At 44.4% G+C, this 17,974-nt stretch overlaps 1 protein-coding gene across 3 annotated transcripts in view; it reads left to right on the forward strand.

Moving 5' to 3' along the window:
* Positions 1 to 17,974, forward strand: part of LOC141101311 (uncharacterized) — a 184,258-nt gene that overhangs the window by 79,524 nt on the left and 86,760 nt on the right. The window contains exon 1 of one of the 3 annotated variants that reach the window (XM_073590324.1): positions 2,974 to 9,517. The exons of 1 other annotated variant lie outside the window; for it this stretch is intronic. The gene's annotated coding sequence lies outside the window, so the exon portion shown is untranslated. Of the gene's footprint in view, positions 1 to 2,973; positions 9,518 to 17,974 lie in introns of those variants that run through there. One more of the 3 variants, XR_012234933.1, reaches the window with a different exon arrangement.

Here is a 17,974-nt window from a genome sequence, read left to right on the forward strand (position 1 = left end):
GGGCCACCAAAAAGACCGACTCACCAAATCTCTAGTACCAAAAATACCTGGATGACCAGCCAATGCGGAGCAATGAACCTCAGACATCACTCTCTTCCTCCACTGGTCAGGAACATACAATTTTCCAATGGGACAACGCTCAGGTTTGTCCTCCTGAAACTCTTCCAGAACCCGTCTCAAATCGGGCGAGATGGCAGAAAGAACTACCCCCTCACCTAAGATGGTAGCAGGCTTGGTCACAATAGGAAAATCAGCAAAGAAACTCCTAGAGAGGGCGTCTGCCTTGACATTCTTAGTGCCCTGAAGAAAAGAGACCACAAAATCAAAACGTGTGAAAAACAAGGCCCACCTAGCCTGTCTAGGATTCAAGCGTTTGGCCGACTCCAGGTAAATCAAATTCTTGTGGTCAGTAAGGACCACGACTTGATGTTTAGCTCCCTCCAACCAATGTCTCCACTCCTCAAATGCCCATTTCATGGCTAACAGTTCCCGATTCCCCACATCATAGTTACGTTCGGATGGGGCGAACTTTCGGGAAAAGAAAGCACAGGGATTCATTTTAGATGTTACAGGATCTTTTTGGGGAAAAACAGCTTCTGCACCAATCTCAGAAGCGTCCACCTGTACCTGAAACGGGAGTGAGACATCAGGTTGCCGCAAAACCGGAGCAGAAGTGAACATTCGCTTCAGCTCCTGAAAGGAAGAAACAGCCTCCGGAGACCAATTCAGCACATCAGCCCCCTTCTTAGTCAAATCAGTCAATGGTTTGGCAATACCAGAAAAATTAGCTATAAATTTACGATAAAAATTAGCCAAACCCAAAAACTTCTGGAGGGCCTTCAAAGAAGTGGGCTGAACCCAATCATAAATGGCCTGTACCTTGGCCGGGTCCATTTCAATAGTTGACGGAGACAAAATAAATCCCAAAAATGAAATCCTCTGTACCCCAAAAAGGCATTTCGATCCCTTGAAATACAGGGAATTCTCCCTCAAAATCCGGAACACAGTCCGAACATGTTCCACATGAGAGTCCCAATCCTTGGAAAAGAGCAAAATATCATCCAGATAGATGATCAAAAATTTATCCACAAAGTCTCGGAAAATATCATTCATGAAGCACTGGAAGACAGAAGGGGCATTAGTGAGCCCAAAAGGCATCACCAGGTACTCAAAATGTCCCTCCGGAGTATTAAATGCCGTCTTCCTTTCATCCCCCTGCTTAATGCGAATAAGATTATACGCCCCCCTGAGGTCAAGCTTGGTAAACTAGCAAGCACCTTTAACTCTGGAGAATAGATCAGAAATCAGGGGTAACGGATACTGATATTTAACAGTAATTTTGTGGAGGGAACGATAGTCAATACAATGCCTTAATGAACCATCTTTCTTGGCCACAAAAAAAAACCCAGCACCTAAGGGTGAAGAGGATGGTCTAATATGACCCTTCTCCAACGACTCCTTAATATAGGATCGCATAGCCTTGTGCTCGGGTACAGATAAATTGAAAAGTCGACCCTTGGGAAATTTACACCCAGGGCTCAGCTCAATTGCACAGTCATAACTCCTATGAGGAGGCAAAGACGCAGACTCATTCTCACTAAATACATCATAAAAATCAGCCAAATAGTCAGGAACATCATGCGACTGGGGAGAGGTAGAGAAAATAGGAGCGTCACTAAGGGCACACCGACAACCCCAACTCACCACAGACACAGATTTCCAATCCAAAACTGGATTATGGATTTGCAACCAGGGAAACCCCAGAACGATGGTATGATGCAAATTATGCAACACCAAAAATCTGCAATTTTCTTGATGGTCTGGGGCGACCCGCATTACCACCTGGGTCCAAAATTGAGGTTTATTCTTCGCCAAAGGAGTAGCATCAATACCCCTCAAAGGGATAGGCATCCGCAGAGGTGTCATAGGAAACCCACAACGTTTAGCAAAATCCAAGTCCATCAGGTTCAGAGCTGCTCCCGAATCCACAAAAGCCTTAGCGGAAAATGTGGACAGGGAGCAGATCAGAGTAATTGCCAGAAGAAACTTAGGTTGAACACCACCCACAGCAAATGTGTATGCAAAACGTTTCTCTCGTTTAGGGCAGACAGAAATAATATGAGAGGCATCTCCACAGAAAAAACACAGCTTATTACGCCTTCTGAACTCCTGACGCTGCGCCCTAGACAAAACTCTATCACATTGCATAGGTTCAGACATTTGTTCAACAGGTGGCAACACCTCACGTGCTGTTTTGCGTTCACGCAAACGCCGATCAACCTGAATGGCTAATGACATAGAATCGTCAAGACCAGAGGGAACAGGAAATCCCACCATAGTATCTTTTATGGTTTCTGACAAACCCTTCCAAAAGAGAGCTGCCAAGGCACCATCATTCCAGGTAGTAAGGACCGCCCAATTTCGGAATTTTTGACAGTACAACTCTGCAGAATCACGACCCTGGCTCAATGCCATCAGGGCCTTTTCAGCCTGATCAATAGCATTAGGTTTGTCATACAACAACCCCAAGGCCTGAAAAAATGCATTCACATCAGTCAGAATAGGATCATCAGGTTTCAAAGAAAACGCCCAATCCTGGGGATCGCCACGCAAAAAAGAGATGACAATTTTAACCTGCTGCGCGGAGCTCCCCGATGAGTTAGGCTTCAAGGCAAAAAATAATTTACAATTATTCTTAAAATTCAGAAATTTAGACCGATCTCCAAAAAACACATCAGGAGTATTAATCTTTGGTTCAGCAGCATGTGAATGAGCAAGATAGGCGGAAATTCCCCGCACTTCAGCAGTAAGCTGTTCCACACGATCAGACAATTGCTTAATCTCCATTGAGAAATAATTCCCCCTACGGCCTCAGAGAAATAGAGGGAAAAATATACACAAAAAAAAAAAAAAATTCTGACACTTTTTTTTTTCTCTTTTTTTTTGCAATTCTCTCCTGCTATTGAGTACCCTAGGATCTGCGGTATGGCGGGTGATTCTGTTATGAATGAGTCACCGGAGGAGGAGAAAACAAAAATACAAGCTAAGTCCAGAAAACCGGAGAGGTTGGTAGCTATCGGATTGCAGACCCCTAATCCTATAAACCACAACTAACAGTAGCCATGGGGGGTTCCTACAGTGCCCTAGACCCCCTCGTCACAGCCGGACAACTACATAAGCCTAAAGAAGTAAAGGGGAAATCTAAACTGCCCCAGAGCAGACCCCAAAGCAACAGAAAGCCCCCAACATGTATTGTCGGTGAAAAACAGATGAAAACACAAACACAGACAGAAAGATAGGCTGAGCAAACGATGGGGCCCAACTAACTAGATAGGACAGGACAGAAAAGATGCTGGCTGCAATCCGCAAAAAACCCTACCAAAAATGTCCCAACCGTCTGATAGGGAAAAAGGCCCTGAAGTCGCTAGACTTCAAAATCACTATATCAGCACTCAGGTATATTCTGAAAACAGAGCAAAGAGATCAACTGATCAGAGACAAAAATGGAATCCAGCCAGTCCCAACCAGGACTGGCTGAATACAAACACTAAGGAAACCAGACAAAATCTCATAGAATAATAGCAGGGCAAAAACTTAGCTTTTAGTAGACAGGAACTAAGCTGGATGCAAGAGCTCAGAACAGAAAGGATCACCAGCAGCCCTGCAGGGCGTCGGCTGCCTTATATCCACTCAGAGATTCCAGATGTCCAATCACACTCCGCCTGTTCAGATGACAAGTTCTTCCCATCCCAATCAATTTCACTACCTGTCTTCACCAGTAGAGGGAGTTCATCAGACATTAAAGGTGAAGGGGAGAATGAACTCACAACAATTTCCCCTGTACCTGGTACGTCTATATTGCAATTATTTTGGATTCTGTTATAGTTACAATCTGCCTGCTACTACTTCATGACACGATTATCTTGTGTGGTATAGTAACCACTATGTCCGCTAGGGGGCGCTGTGTGAAGGTTCCAAGGGAGAGGATGAGTGGCAGAATCCTGAAGGATGGTTATGTATCTCAGAGTGGGTGGCTTTGAGATGGAGACTTAGTTATGTGTATTGATCAGCAATGATATTGCTGAGGTGTTATTTCAAGATATAAGGGAGAAGTCTCCAGTTAACTCGGGAGTTGGGCGGGCCAGTTACCTACAAACCCACCCAGGGGTGTGTCTGAAAACGCCTGCAGTAAAAGACTATGAGTGTGTGAAGGACCTGTGATGAGGTCATAGTCACGTGACTCGGTGGGTGTGGCTATAGACCATATAATGTGGCCAGGGTAGGGCACATGTGGTGAATGCTGGGACCTGGTTGGTCCAATGTTGAAGGTCCTGCAGAGATGGAGCTTCCTCCCAGACAGCACGTGTGAAGTGGCTGGGAGCAATGGCGATGTGTGCCTGAGAGTTCCCTGGAGGGAACAAACGTGTGCAGAATGCTGCAGCCGCAGGAGGAGCCCTGACATGGGTGAGATAATTGTGAGGCTAAGTGAGCCTGCGTACTGGACATTGGTAACCAGAGTGAAGCATTATATTGGACGCTATGCTGGTAATGCTATTAAGTGAACTTTCTGATGCTGCTGTGGTTTATGAGGCGCGAATAAACCGCAAGGACTGTATGATTTGATGGAAAATCAGTGCCAGAACTGGGTTTTTGTTCGCTGCAAGCGAGTATCCCCTAAGTAAATGACAGTGCTACCTCACATTTGGTGGAGAAGCAATGGGCAATAATCTAGCCTTGTTGCTGGGAGCAACGGAAGAGGACTGCAAAGTCGGTGGCTAAGGGCAACGGTTTCCAAAAAGTGCATGTTGCAGTGCTGGCAACGCTGAGCCAGGAAGGCTGATGGTTGGGGAAGCCACTGCCCGGCTGTGGTTCTGGAACCGTGGGGCGGCCTAGTGAGTAAGGCACTGCCCGAATCGGTGAGCCCAGTGTGGCCGTTTCCCCAGGAGAAAGAGACTGATAGGACACCTCTGCGGTAGAGGGGTCCGAGAACCTGCGCGGCCAGCAGGTGACGGTCGTGAAAGAGAAAAAAAAAGTGTTTTACTGACCGGGCTCAGTGAGCAAGAGACTGGTGATTGCTATAGGGTGCCTCTGAGGAGAAGAGGTATCCGAGGACCTGTGTGGCCGACACAGGCAACGGACTGGTGTTCGTGGTGTACTGACCTGGGTCCGTGGTAAAGACTGTGTTCCTGGAGGGTTCAGTGAGCAAGGTCCTGGAGGGTCAGTGTTGGGAAGAGCCCTGGAGCACGTGGTATGACCTTGGACCTGGTGAGGCATAAGTGTTGGGCAGTCTCAGGCCGAGACGGATGTCCTGAATAGCACCCGCTAAGCCCCTGGACCTGGTGAGGCCGGTGTGTTGGGAAACCCTGGAAAGAGGGTCTGCTCCCTGAATAGCACCCAGTGCGCCCTGTGTGTTGGACGGTCTCAGGTGGAGACGGTGCGTCCTGAATAGCACACAGACAGGACACGTAAGTTTTGTGTTGGTGAGGCCGGCGTGTTGGGAAACTATGGAAAGAGGGTCCGCTCCCTGAATAGCACCCGGTGCGCCCTCTGTGTTGGACGGTCTCAGGCGGAGATGGTACGTCCTGAATAGCACACAGAAAGGACACGTGAGTTTTTGGAGTTTTTTTGTGTGGTGTTTTTCTTTTCTTCTTTTCTCAACTCAGCCGGCGGTGGCTCAGTGGGAGTCAAGAAGGTGACAAGCAGCTTGATGTGGCTCAGTGGGGTCACGAAGGTGACAAGCGGCTTCCAGTAACTCGGGGTTACGAAGGTGACAAGCGGCTTCCGGTGGATCGGCGGGTCCACGAAGACGGCGCAGCAGGAGCTGCAGTGACTACAGCCGCTGTGTGTGAACAGCAGCCGGTGGTGTCAGTGATCGGTGACAGCAGGAGCTGTGGTGGTGCCAACAAGGACTTGTGTGGTATCGTTAAGACATAAACTGTGTTGTGTGAACTGTGGTCTGAGAAGACCGGTTTAATGGACATGGGTAGATCCCGAAAGAGGGTGGAGTCCCAGAAGGGGGAGGTGACCCAAAGCGGGGTGGTAACCCAAAAAGAGGTGGAGTCCCAGGAGTGGGTGGCAACCCAAAGTGGGGTGGTGGTCCAGAAAGGGGCCAAGTTTGAAGGAATGACAGCACTGGGTGACTCAGTGGGTATGCCAGGAGTACCGCAGTGTATGTCATTTCCAGAATGTGGGATATTCTTTCCGAATGATGACGGGCCGCAAGTGTGTACCGTGATGCTACACCAGGAAGGGATATCGGGACGGCTGGACTCAAAGAGTCAGGTGACTCTGGTAGGAACTCTTCTCACTCTCTGTCTGACCGAGAAAATGGTCCTGGTTTGCTGTGCACATGGGGTCACAGTGAACTATGCGGTAGACAGAGTAATGTATCAGGGGTTCGGAGTCAGTGGGTGCCAAGGTGGCAGTATACCACCAGACTTAGTTCATACCTGGGAGTGCGGCCAGGACTTGGTCAGGTTTGATGACCTATGCCAGGAGGATGGAGACGTGTCTACTGTAGGGCTAGCAGACACTGAGACGCTGACGCTTCCTAACGTGGACAGGCCAGACGTAGGGGCGACCGGAGAAAGAATGGCATCAGACAAATTTACTGACCTGACGTCACCTGAAGGGTACTTCAGTGTGAATGAGAAGGGTGCGGTAAGCAAAAAGAGCAGAGCTGATACACGGAAAGAGAGTGTCTTGGGGGTTCACCGTACGGTGTGGTGTGACTGTGACGTGTTATTACCAGTAGCCACCCCTAGGACAGAATCTAGTGCTGTGCTGACTGAAACTCGTGACAGGACGAATGGTAACCTGGTCAAGAAGATAACGGGATAGAGATACAGTCAGAGGGTAACTGGGAGGTTCACTCGACTGACGGGACTAACCCAAGGGTACCTTTTGACGATTTGATTAAAGAAGTAGTAGTGCAACACATACTGGCCAAAAGAGAACTAGAGCAGGAGTTACAGTTAATAAAAGAGACAGTAAAGGAACATCTCGAATGTGAAAGTGTGAGGAGACAAACAGCCGAGCAGAGAGTGAAGGAGCTCGAGAAAGAAGTCTTGAACCTCAGAGGTCACCTGTCAACGTGGCACAGTGTGAACAACACCTTAAGAGAGGATGTGGTAGGGCTTGAGAAAAAAGTCTTGGAGCTCAGTGGTCACCTGTTAATGTGGCAAAATGTGAACAAGACCCTTAGGGAAGAAATGGAAGAACACAGAGGTGTAGTTAAAAGTCTTCTGCGGGAGAAATTGGACAAAGACTTACCGCGAGTGAGCGTAAGTGATAACAGGACAGAACGGCCAGTAGCCCTCGTGGAAAAGGGTCATGAAGTGGTCAAATCGTGTGAAGTTGAGTAGTTAAGAGCGGAAGAAGACAGTCACCCGGTCGGGTCAACGGCAGGGAGGGAAGTGTCCGTGGTAAAGCAAGAGCCTTCGGTCCAGGAGGAGAGCAAGACCACAACCTTCCAGTTGGTGATTGACGTACCAGAAGACATGCAAGAAGCCTGTGCGGAGGAAGGTGTGCATGAGGCTTTCAAAGAAGCAGTCAAAGCGTGTAAGATGCGCTGGGCACCTGAGACTCGGCAGTTGGTGGTAGTATCAGATAGGGAAGATACATCAAACCGAGTAGCTGTCCTGAAAGAGATGCATCTACAGTGTCTCCACACCAAAAAGCGGGTCAGGCAGAGTAATGTGAAGGCTGCTCGACGCCGAGAGTTAGCAAGGGAGTCTATGGATCAGCTGGGTTTGCGGAAAGATGTGGTGCCGGTACTCAAAGCTCTGATTGGGAGAATCATTGGAAGATCCGGGAAGGTAATGCAAGACCTTGTAAATATCTCCGGTGTGGTGAGAGTGAGGATCCCTCCTGATGATGAAGACCAAGTATCTAGTGAGGTGGGTAGGATTCCCATCCTGGTGGTTGGCTCCGTGGAAAGCCTGAGAGACTTTCAGATGCTCTTGGAGTATCGAGTGAGGTACCTGCAAGAGATCGAGCAGTTGAGGCAGGACCGCTGGCGAATTAATAAAGAAGTACAGAATACCAGGTGGCGGCCGCCTGCAACCCAACCAGATGTAAGAACTCGAAGAGTTCCGCCAAGAAGTGACAGGGCAGATGGCCGAAGAATGTCAGCAAGTGGTAGTTCGACTGGCAGGATGACGTTGAGAGACCGTAGTTCCTGTGAGACCCTGAATGAATCAGACTCAGGCCAGACAGTAGGCCTGATTAAGACTGATGACCGTACCAACCGGGGGAGCTGGTCGGGGAACGGAACAAACAGAGAGAGGAAGGTGGTGACTGGACCGTGTCTGATGACGCACTGTAACTTGGAGGGTCAAAGAGCAGGACCAATATTCTGACCGCTGGGGGCGGGGGAGGCCTAACGTAGAGAGGAGGTCGTATGACAGGTGAAAAGGTTCTCTCGACCTGTAGGGCAAGGTGTGATGAGTGCCCGGTCTCAAATCAAATCAAATCAAATCAAATTTATTATCGCCAAGTACATATTACATATATACAAGGAATTCTTTGTGGCAAAGAGGCAACATAATATATAACAACAGATACAACAAGTAACATCTAACAAGACAGATACAGTATATAGTCTACACATGACGATTTAATTGTTGAACAGAGAGTGGATAGAAGCTGTTCATATGGCGGTTGGTGCTGCATTTGGGGACTCTGAAGCGACGTCCTGAAGGGAGTAGTTGGAATGAGGAGTGTCCCTGGTGAGAGGGATCGGATGAAATTTTCAATGCGTGGGATCGAATACTCTTATCATAAAGATCCTGGATTTTAGGCAGGGGGGAACCTATAATTCTCTCTGCTGTTCTGAAAGTCCTTTGTAAGCGGAGTTTGTCATGCGCAGTGGCTCCCCCATACCAGACTATCAGAGAGGAACAAATCACAGATCTGATAAGTCTCGAAAGCCTGATGTAATGTGTGTTCAACCCCACAAGTTGAACAGAGGGGCGAGGTATGTGGTGCAGTAACCACTATGTCCGCTAGGGGGCGCTGTGTGGAGGTTCCAAGGGAGAGGATGAGTGGCAGAATCCTGAAGGAAGGTTATGTATCTCAGAGTGGGTGGCTTTGAGATGAGACTTAGTTATGAGTATTGATCAGCAATGATATTGCTGAGGTGTTATTTCAAGATATAAGGGAGAAGTCTCCAGGTAACTCGGGAGTTGGGCGGGCCAGTTACCTACAAACCCACCCAGGGGTGTGTCTGAAAACGCCTGTAGTAAAAGACTATGAGTGTGTGAAGGACCTGTGATGAGGTCATAGTCATGTGACCCGGTGGGTGTGGCTATAGACCATATAATGTGGCCAGGGTAGGTCACATGTGGTGAATGCTGGGACCTGGTTGGTCCAATGTAGAAGGTCCTGCAGAGATGGAGCTTCCTCCCAGACAGCACGTGTGAAGTGGCTGGGAGCAATGGCGATGTGTGCCTGAGAGTTCCCTGGAGGGAACAAACGTGTGCAGAATGCTGCAGCCGCAGGAGGAGCCCTGACAGGGGTGAGATAATTGTGAGGCTAAGTGAGCCTGCGTACTGGACATTGGTAACCAGAGTGAAGCATTATAATGGACGCTATGCTGGTAATGCTATTAAGTGAACTTTCTGTTGCTGCTGTGGTTTATGAGGCGCGAATAAACCGCAAGGACTGTTCCTGCAAGCGAGAATCCCCTAAGTAAATGACAGCGCTACCTCACATTTTGCTATATATTTGATATTATTAGATTCACTATATCTAGTACAAGTATATCAGCACTATGTCAGGTACTATACTATGGACACTATGGTGCTGTTATATCAGCACTATGTCAGGTACTATACTATGGACACTATGGTGCTGTTATATCAGCACTATGTCAGGTACTATACTATGGACACTATGGTAATGTTATATCAGCACTATGTCAGGTACTATACTATGGACACTATGGTGCTGTTATATCAGCACTATGTCAGGTACTATACTATGGACACTATGGTGCTGTTATATCAGCACTATGTCAGGTACTATACTATGGACACTATGGTGCTGTTATATCAGCACTATGTCAGGTACTATACTATGGACACTATGGTGCTGTTATATCAGCACTATGTCAGGTACTATACTATGGACACTATGGTGCTGTTATATCAGCACTATGTCAGGTACTATACTATGGACACTATGGTGCTGTTATATCAGCACTATGTCAGGTACTATACTATGGACACTATGGTGCTGTTATATCAGCACTATGTCAGGTACTATACTATGGACACTATGGTGCTGTTATATCAGCACTATGTCAGGTACTATACTATGGACACTATGGTGCTGTTATATCAGCACTATGTCAGGTACTATACTATGGACACTATGGTGCTGTTATATCGCCACTATGTCGGGTACTATACTATGGACACTATGGTGCTGTTATATCGGCACTATGTCAGGTACTATACTATGGTACTGTTATATCAGCACTATGTCAGGTACTATACTATGGACACTATGGTGCTGTTATATCGGCACTATGTCGGGTACTATACTATGGACACTATGGTACTGTTATATCAGCACTATGTCAGGTACTATACTATGGACAATATGGTGCTGTTATATCGGCACTATGTCAGGTACTATACTATGGACACTATGGTGCTATTATATCAGCACTATGTCAGGTACTATACTATGGTACTGTTATATCAGCACTATGTCAGGTACTATACTATGGACACTATGGTGCTGTTATATCAGCACTATGTCAGGTACTATACTATGGACACTATGGTGCTATTATATCAGCACTATGTCAGGTACTATACTATGGACACTATGGTACTGTTATATCAGCACTATGTCAGGTACTATACTATGGACACTATGGTGCTGTTATATCAGCACTATGTCAGGTACTATACTATGGACACTATGGTGCTATTATATCAGCACTATGTCAGGTACTATACTATGGTACTGTTATATCAGCACTATGTCAGGTACTATACTATGGACACTATGGTACTGTTATATCAGCACTATGTCAGGTACTATACTATGGACACTATGGTGCTGTTATATCAGCACTATGTCAGGTACTATACTATGGACACTATGGTGCTATTATATCAGCACTATGTCAGGTACTATACTATGGACACTATGGTGCTGTTATATCGGCACTATGTCAGGTACTATACTATGGTGCTGTTATATCGGCACTATGTCGGGTACTATACTATGGACACTATGGTGCTGTTATATCGGCACTATGTCGGGTACTATACTATGGACACTATGGTAATGTTATATCGGCACTATGTCGGGTACTATACTATGGACACTATGGTGCTGTTATATCGGCACTATGTCAGGTACTATACTATGGACACTATGGTGCTGTTATATCAGCACTATGTCAGGTACTATACTATGGTACTGTTATATCAGCACTATGTCAGGTATTATACTATGGACACTATGGTGCTGTTATAGCGGCACTATGTCAGGTACTATACTATGGACAGTTGGACACTATGGTGCTGTTATATCGGCACTATGTCAGGTACTATACTATGGACACTATGATGCTGTTATATCAGCACTATGTCAGGTACTATACTATGGACACTATAATGCTGTTATATCAGCACTATGTCAGGTACTATACTATGGACACTATGATGCTGTTATATCAGCACTATGTCAGGTACTATACTATGGACACTATGATGCTGTTATATCGGCACTATGTCAGGTACTATACTATGGACACTATGGTGCTGTTATATCAGCACTATGTCAGGTACTATACTATGGTACTGTTATATCAGCACTATGTCAGGTACTATACTATGGACACTATGGTACTGTTATATCAGCACTATGTCAGGTACTATACTATGGACACTATGGTGCTGTTATATCAGCACTATGTCAGGTACTATACTATGGACACTATGGTGCTGTTATATCGGCACTATGTCGGGTACTATACTATGGACACTATGGTAATGTTATATCGGCACTATGTCAGGTACTATACTATGGACACTATGGTGCTGTTATATCGGCACTATGTCTGGTACTATACTATGGACTCTATGGTGCTGTTATATCGGCACTATGTCGGGTACTATACTATGGACACTATGGTAATGTTATATCGGCACTATGTCAGGTACTATACTATGGACACTATGGTGCTGTTATATCGGCACTATGTCAGGTACTATACTATGGTACTGTTATATCAGCACTATGTCAGGTACTATACTATGGACACTATGGTGCTGTTATATCAGCACTATGTCAGGTACTATACTATGGTACTGTTATATCAGCACTATGTCAGGTATTATACTATGGACACTATGGTGCTGTTATAGCGGCACTATGTCAGGTACTATACTAAGGACAGTTGGACACTATGGTGCTGTTATATCGGCACTATGTCAGGTACTATACTATGGACACTATGATGCTGTTATATCAGCACTATGTCAGGTACTATACTATGGACACTATGATGCTGTTATATCAGCACTATGTCAGGTACTATACTATGGACACTATGATGCTGTTATATCGGCACTATGTCAGGTACTATACTATGGACACTATGGTGCTGTTATATCGGCACTATGTCAGGTACTATACTATGGACACTATGGTACTGTTATATCAGCACTATGTCAGGTACTATACTATGGACACTATGGTGCTGTTATATCGGCACTATGTCTGGTACTATACTATGGACTCTATGGTGCTGTTATATCAGCACTATGTCGGGTACTATACTATGGACACTATGGTGCTGTTATATCAGCACTATGTCGGGTACTATACTATGGTGCTGTTATATCAGCACTATGTCTGGTACTATACTATGGACGCTATGGTGCTGTTATATCAGCACTATGTCGGGTACTATACTATGGACACTATGGTGCTGTTATATCAGCACTATGTCGGGTACTATACTATGGTGCTGTTATATCAGCACTATGTCTGGTACTATACTATGGACGCTATGGTGCTGTTATATCAGCACTATGTCAGGTACTATACTATGGACTCTATGGTGCTGTTATATCAGCACTATGTCAGGTACTATACTATGGACACTATGGTGATGTTATATCGGCACTATGTCGGGTACTATACTATGGACACTATGGTGCTGTTATATCAGCACTATGTCTGGTACTATACTATGGACGCTATGGTGCTGTTATATCGGCACTATGTCAGGTACTATACTATGGACACTATGGTGATGTTATATCGGCACTATGTCGGGTACTATACTATGGACACTATGGTGCTGTTATATCAGCACTATGTCTGGTACTATACTATGGACTCTATGGTGCTGTTATATCAGCACTATGTCAGGTACTATACTATGGACACTATGGTGATGTTATATCGGCACTATGTCGGGTACTATACTATGGACACTATGGTGATGTTATATCGGCACTATGTCGGGTACTATACTATGGACACTATGGTAATGTTATATCGGCACTATGTCGGGTACTATACTATGGACACTATGGTAATGTTATATCGGCACTATGTCAGGTACTATACTATGGTACTGTTATATCAGCACTATGTCGGGTACTATACTATGGACACTATGGTAATGTTATATCGGCACTATGTCAGGTACTATACTATGGACACTATGATGCTGTTATATCGGCACTATGTCAGGTACTATACTATGGTACTGTTATATCAGCACTATGTCTGGTACTATACTATGGACGCTATGGTGCTGTTATATCAGCACTATGTCAGGTACTATACTATGGACTCTATGGTGCTGTTATATCGGCACTATGTCAGGTACTATACTATGGACACTATGGTGATGTTATATCGGCACTATGTCGGGTACTATACTATGGACACTATGGTGCTGTTATATCAGCACTATGTCTGGTACTATACTATGGACGCTATGGTGCTGTTATATCAGCACTATGTCAGGTACTATACTATGGACTCTATGGTGCTGTTATATCGGCACTATGTCAGGTACTATACTATGGACACTATGGTGATGTTATATCGGCACTATGTCGGGTACTATACTATGGACACTATGGTGCTGTTATATCAGCACTATGTCTGGTACTATACTATGGACTCTATGGTGCTGTTATATCAGCACTATGTCGGGTACTATACTATGGACACTATGGTGATGTTATATCGGCACTATGTCGGGTACTATACTATGGACACTATGGTGATGTTATATCGGCACTATGTCGGGTACTATACTATGGACACTATGGTAATGTTATATCGGCACTATGTCGGGTACTATACTATGGACACTATGGTAATGTTATATCGGCACTATGTCAGGTACTATACTATGGTACTGTTATATCAGCACTATGTCGGGTACTATACTATGGACACTATGGTAATGTTATATCGGCACTATGTCAGGTACTATACTATGGACACTATGATGCTGTTATATCGGCACTATGTCTGGTACTATACTATGGACTCTATGGTGCTGTTATATCGGCACTATGTCGGGTACTATACTATGGACACTATGGTAATGTTATATCGGCACTATGTCAGGTACTATACTATGGACACTATGGTGCTGTTATATCAGCACTATGTCAGGTACTATACTATGGACACTATGGTGCTGTTATATCGGCACTATGTCAGGTACTATACTATGGTACTGTTATATCAGCACTATGTCAGGTATTATACTATGGACACTATGGTGCTGTTATAGCGGCACTATGTCAGGTACTATACTATGGACACTATGATGCTGTTATATCAGCACTATGTCAGGTACTATACTATGGACACTATGGTACTGTTATATCGGCACTATGTCAGGTACTATACTATGGACACTATGGTGCTGTTATATCAGCACTATGTCAGGTACTATACTATGGTACTGTTATATCAGCACTATGTCAGGTACTATACTATGGACACTATGATGCTGTTATAGCGGCACTATGTCAGGTACTATACTATGGACACTATGATGCTGTTATATCAGCACTATGTCAGGTACTATACTATGGACACTATGGTGCTGTTATATCGGCACTATGTCGGATACTATACTATGGACACTATGGTGCTATTATATCAGCACTATGTCAGGTACTATACTATGGACACTATGGTACTGTTATATCGGCACTATGTCGGGTACTATACTATGGACACTATGGTGCTGTTATATCGGCACTATGTCGGATACTATACTATGGACACTATGGTGCTATTATATCAGCACTATGTCAGGTACTATACTATGGTGCTGTTATATCGGCACTATGTCAGGTACTATACTATGGACACTATGATGCTGTTATATCAGCACTATGTCAGGTACTATACTATGGACACTATGATGCTGTTATATCAGCACTATGTCAGGTACTATACTATGGACACTATGGTACTGTTATATCGGCACTATGTCAGGTACTATACTATGGACACTATGGTGCTGTTATATCAGCACTATGTCAGGTACTATACTATGGTACTGTTATATCAGCACTATGTCAGGTATTATACTATGGACACTATGGTGCTGTTATAGCGGCACTATGTCAGGTACTATACTATGGACACTATGGTGCTGTTATATCGGCACTATGTCGGATACTATACTATGGACACTATGGTGCTATTATATCAGCACTATGTCAGGTACTATACTATGGTACTGTTATATCAGCACTATGTCAGGTACTATACTATGGACACTATGATGCTGTTATATCAGCACTATGTCAGGTACTATACTATGGACACTATGATGCTGTTATATCAGCACTATGTCAGGTACTATACTATGGACACTATGGTACTGTTATATCGGCACTATGTCAGGTACTATACTATGGACACTATGGTGCTGTTATATCAGCACTATGTCAGGTACTATACTATGGTACTGTTATATCAGCACTATGTCAGGTATTATACTATGGACACTATGGTGCTGTTATATCGGCACTATGTCAGGTACTATACTATGGACACTATGATGCTGTTATATCAGCACTATGTCGGGTACTATACTATGGACTCTATGGTGCTGTTATATCGGCACTATGTCGGGTACTATACTATGGACACTATGATGCTGTTATATCAGCACTATGTCAGGTACTATACTATGGACACTATGATGCTGTTATATCAGCACTATGTCAGGTACTATACTATGGACACTATGATGCTGTTATATCAGCACTATGTCAGGTACTATACTATGGACACTATGATGCTGTTATATCGGCACTATGTCGGGTACTATACTATGGACACTATGGTACTGTTATATCGGCACTATGTCGGGTACTATACTATGGACTCTATGGTACTGTTATATCAGCACTATGTCGGGTACTATACTATGGACACTATGGTAATGTTATATCGGCACTATGTCGGGAACTATACTATGGACACTATGGTGCTGTTATATCGGCACTATGTCGGGTACTATACTATGGACACTATGGTGCTGTTATTTTGCCAGTATTATACAGTATCTTATAAGCACGCTCAATAACGATATCCTTGTAATGTAAAAATACTTTTTATTTTATTTGTCTCATCTGTGCATAGAAATTGACATCTGCCTTTAATTTTTGAGGCTATGATTGGTCATCATGGAGGGAATCAGGACGGTGCGTTCTCTTCCTGAATATTGTCAGAGTTTTTTCCAATCTGTGACTGTAGACCTGCGCCGAGTCTCTCCCAGCATGTCAGCTGTTGTCAGGACTTAGTGGGAGTTGTAGTAGAAGCTAAAGCCAGAGAGATTCGGCTTTAAGACCACTCATCTAAATAATAGTAAATGGCAACAAAACAGCCTAATGGGCTTCATTGACGTCCGGGGTCCTATTGAGCTCGGAACAAAACCCCCCCCCCCCGAGCTCCCGGTCGGTCTATTGATGGCCATTGTGATAGGGTTTACAAGTGTCCCTATTGATAACCAGAATAGGGACAACTCCATCCCCTATTGACTATTCGGACCATATAGTGCCCTCTTTTGCACTTATTTACAAAATTTTAATTGCGTTCAGCCCCTGGAGGATTAGACAATTGTGGTGGGGGGATTGTGGAGGGATTAGGGGTTCCTGACCCTGATCAAACACAAGATTGTATCTTCTGTTGACCCCCCATAGGAGCTATTTTGTATTTTTTTTTTTTTTTTTCCTATTTTTGAGCTTTCAGGGAACTTGTGTTTGTCAATATTTTATTAGCTCAGAAAAACATCACAGAGGAAGGAGCAGGATGTTTTTGAAAGGATCGGAGTGACATCAATGTGACAAAGTCGCAAAAAAAAAAATAAAAATAAAGTCCTTCAACTCGGCCAAAGCCATAATGTGGTGTCACATCCTTGGGATGAAAGCCATCCATTCTTCTGACCTACATTCTCCAGGGCCTCTGTCCCAACAAATCTCTTCCTCTTCCTGGCTGCTGAGCATTCTCTTTCCCAGGATGTGCCAATTTCACACCTAAGTGATAATATGATGATGGGCGGCCAAGGGAGAAGCAAAAGCATCAGAGATCAGTAGCAACCTGATGCCAAACTGGAGACCACTTCCACCCAAAAGTTCCAAAGTTTTCAAAAACATCCTGATAGTGAAATGTGGACTGTGAGCCCCAATGTTGACAGCTTAGATAATGCCCGTACAGCGCTGCGGAATTTGTAGGTTCTATATAAGTGAGATAAATAAATACTTGAGTAATTTTGTTTTTTTGTTTTATTTACCGACTGAAAATTCTGTTTGTAACTTCTTTTTTTTAGATATTTTTGTTTTTGGGCAGTAATTTTAGCTATTTTTTTTTTACTTCACTAGACTTCTAAAAGAAAATATTACTTCTAGAAAATTTAGGTAAAATTGTAACCGTAGGTCTTTTCTGTGTGGTA

Source organism: Dendrobates tinctorius, unplaced genomic scaffold (assembly GCF_039654945.1).
Source record: "Dendrobates tinctorius isolate UK_male_01 unplaced genomic scaffold, ASM3965494v1 ptg000116l, whole genome shotgun sequence".
In the NCBI taxonomy this organism is placed as follows: Eukaryota; Metazoa; Chordata; class Amphibia; order Anura; family Dendrobatidae; genus Dendrobates; species Dendrobates tinctorius.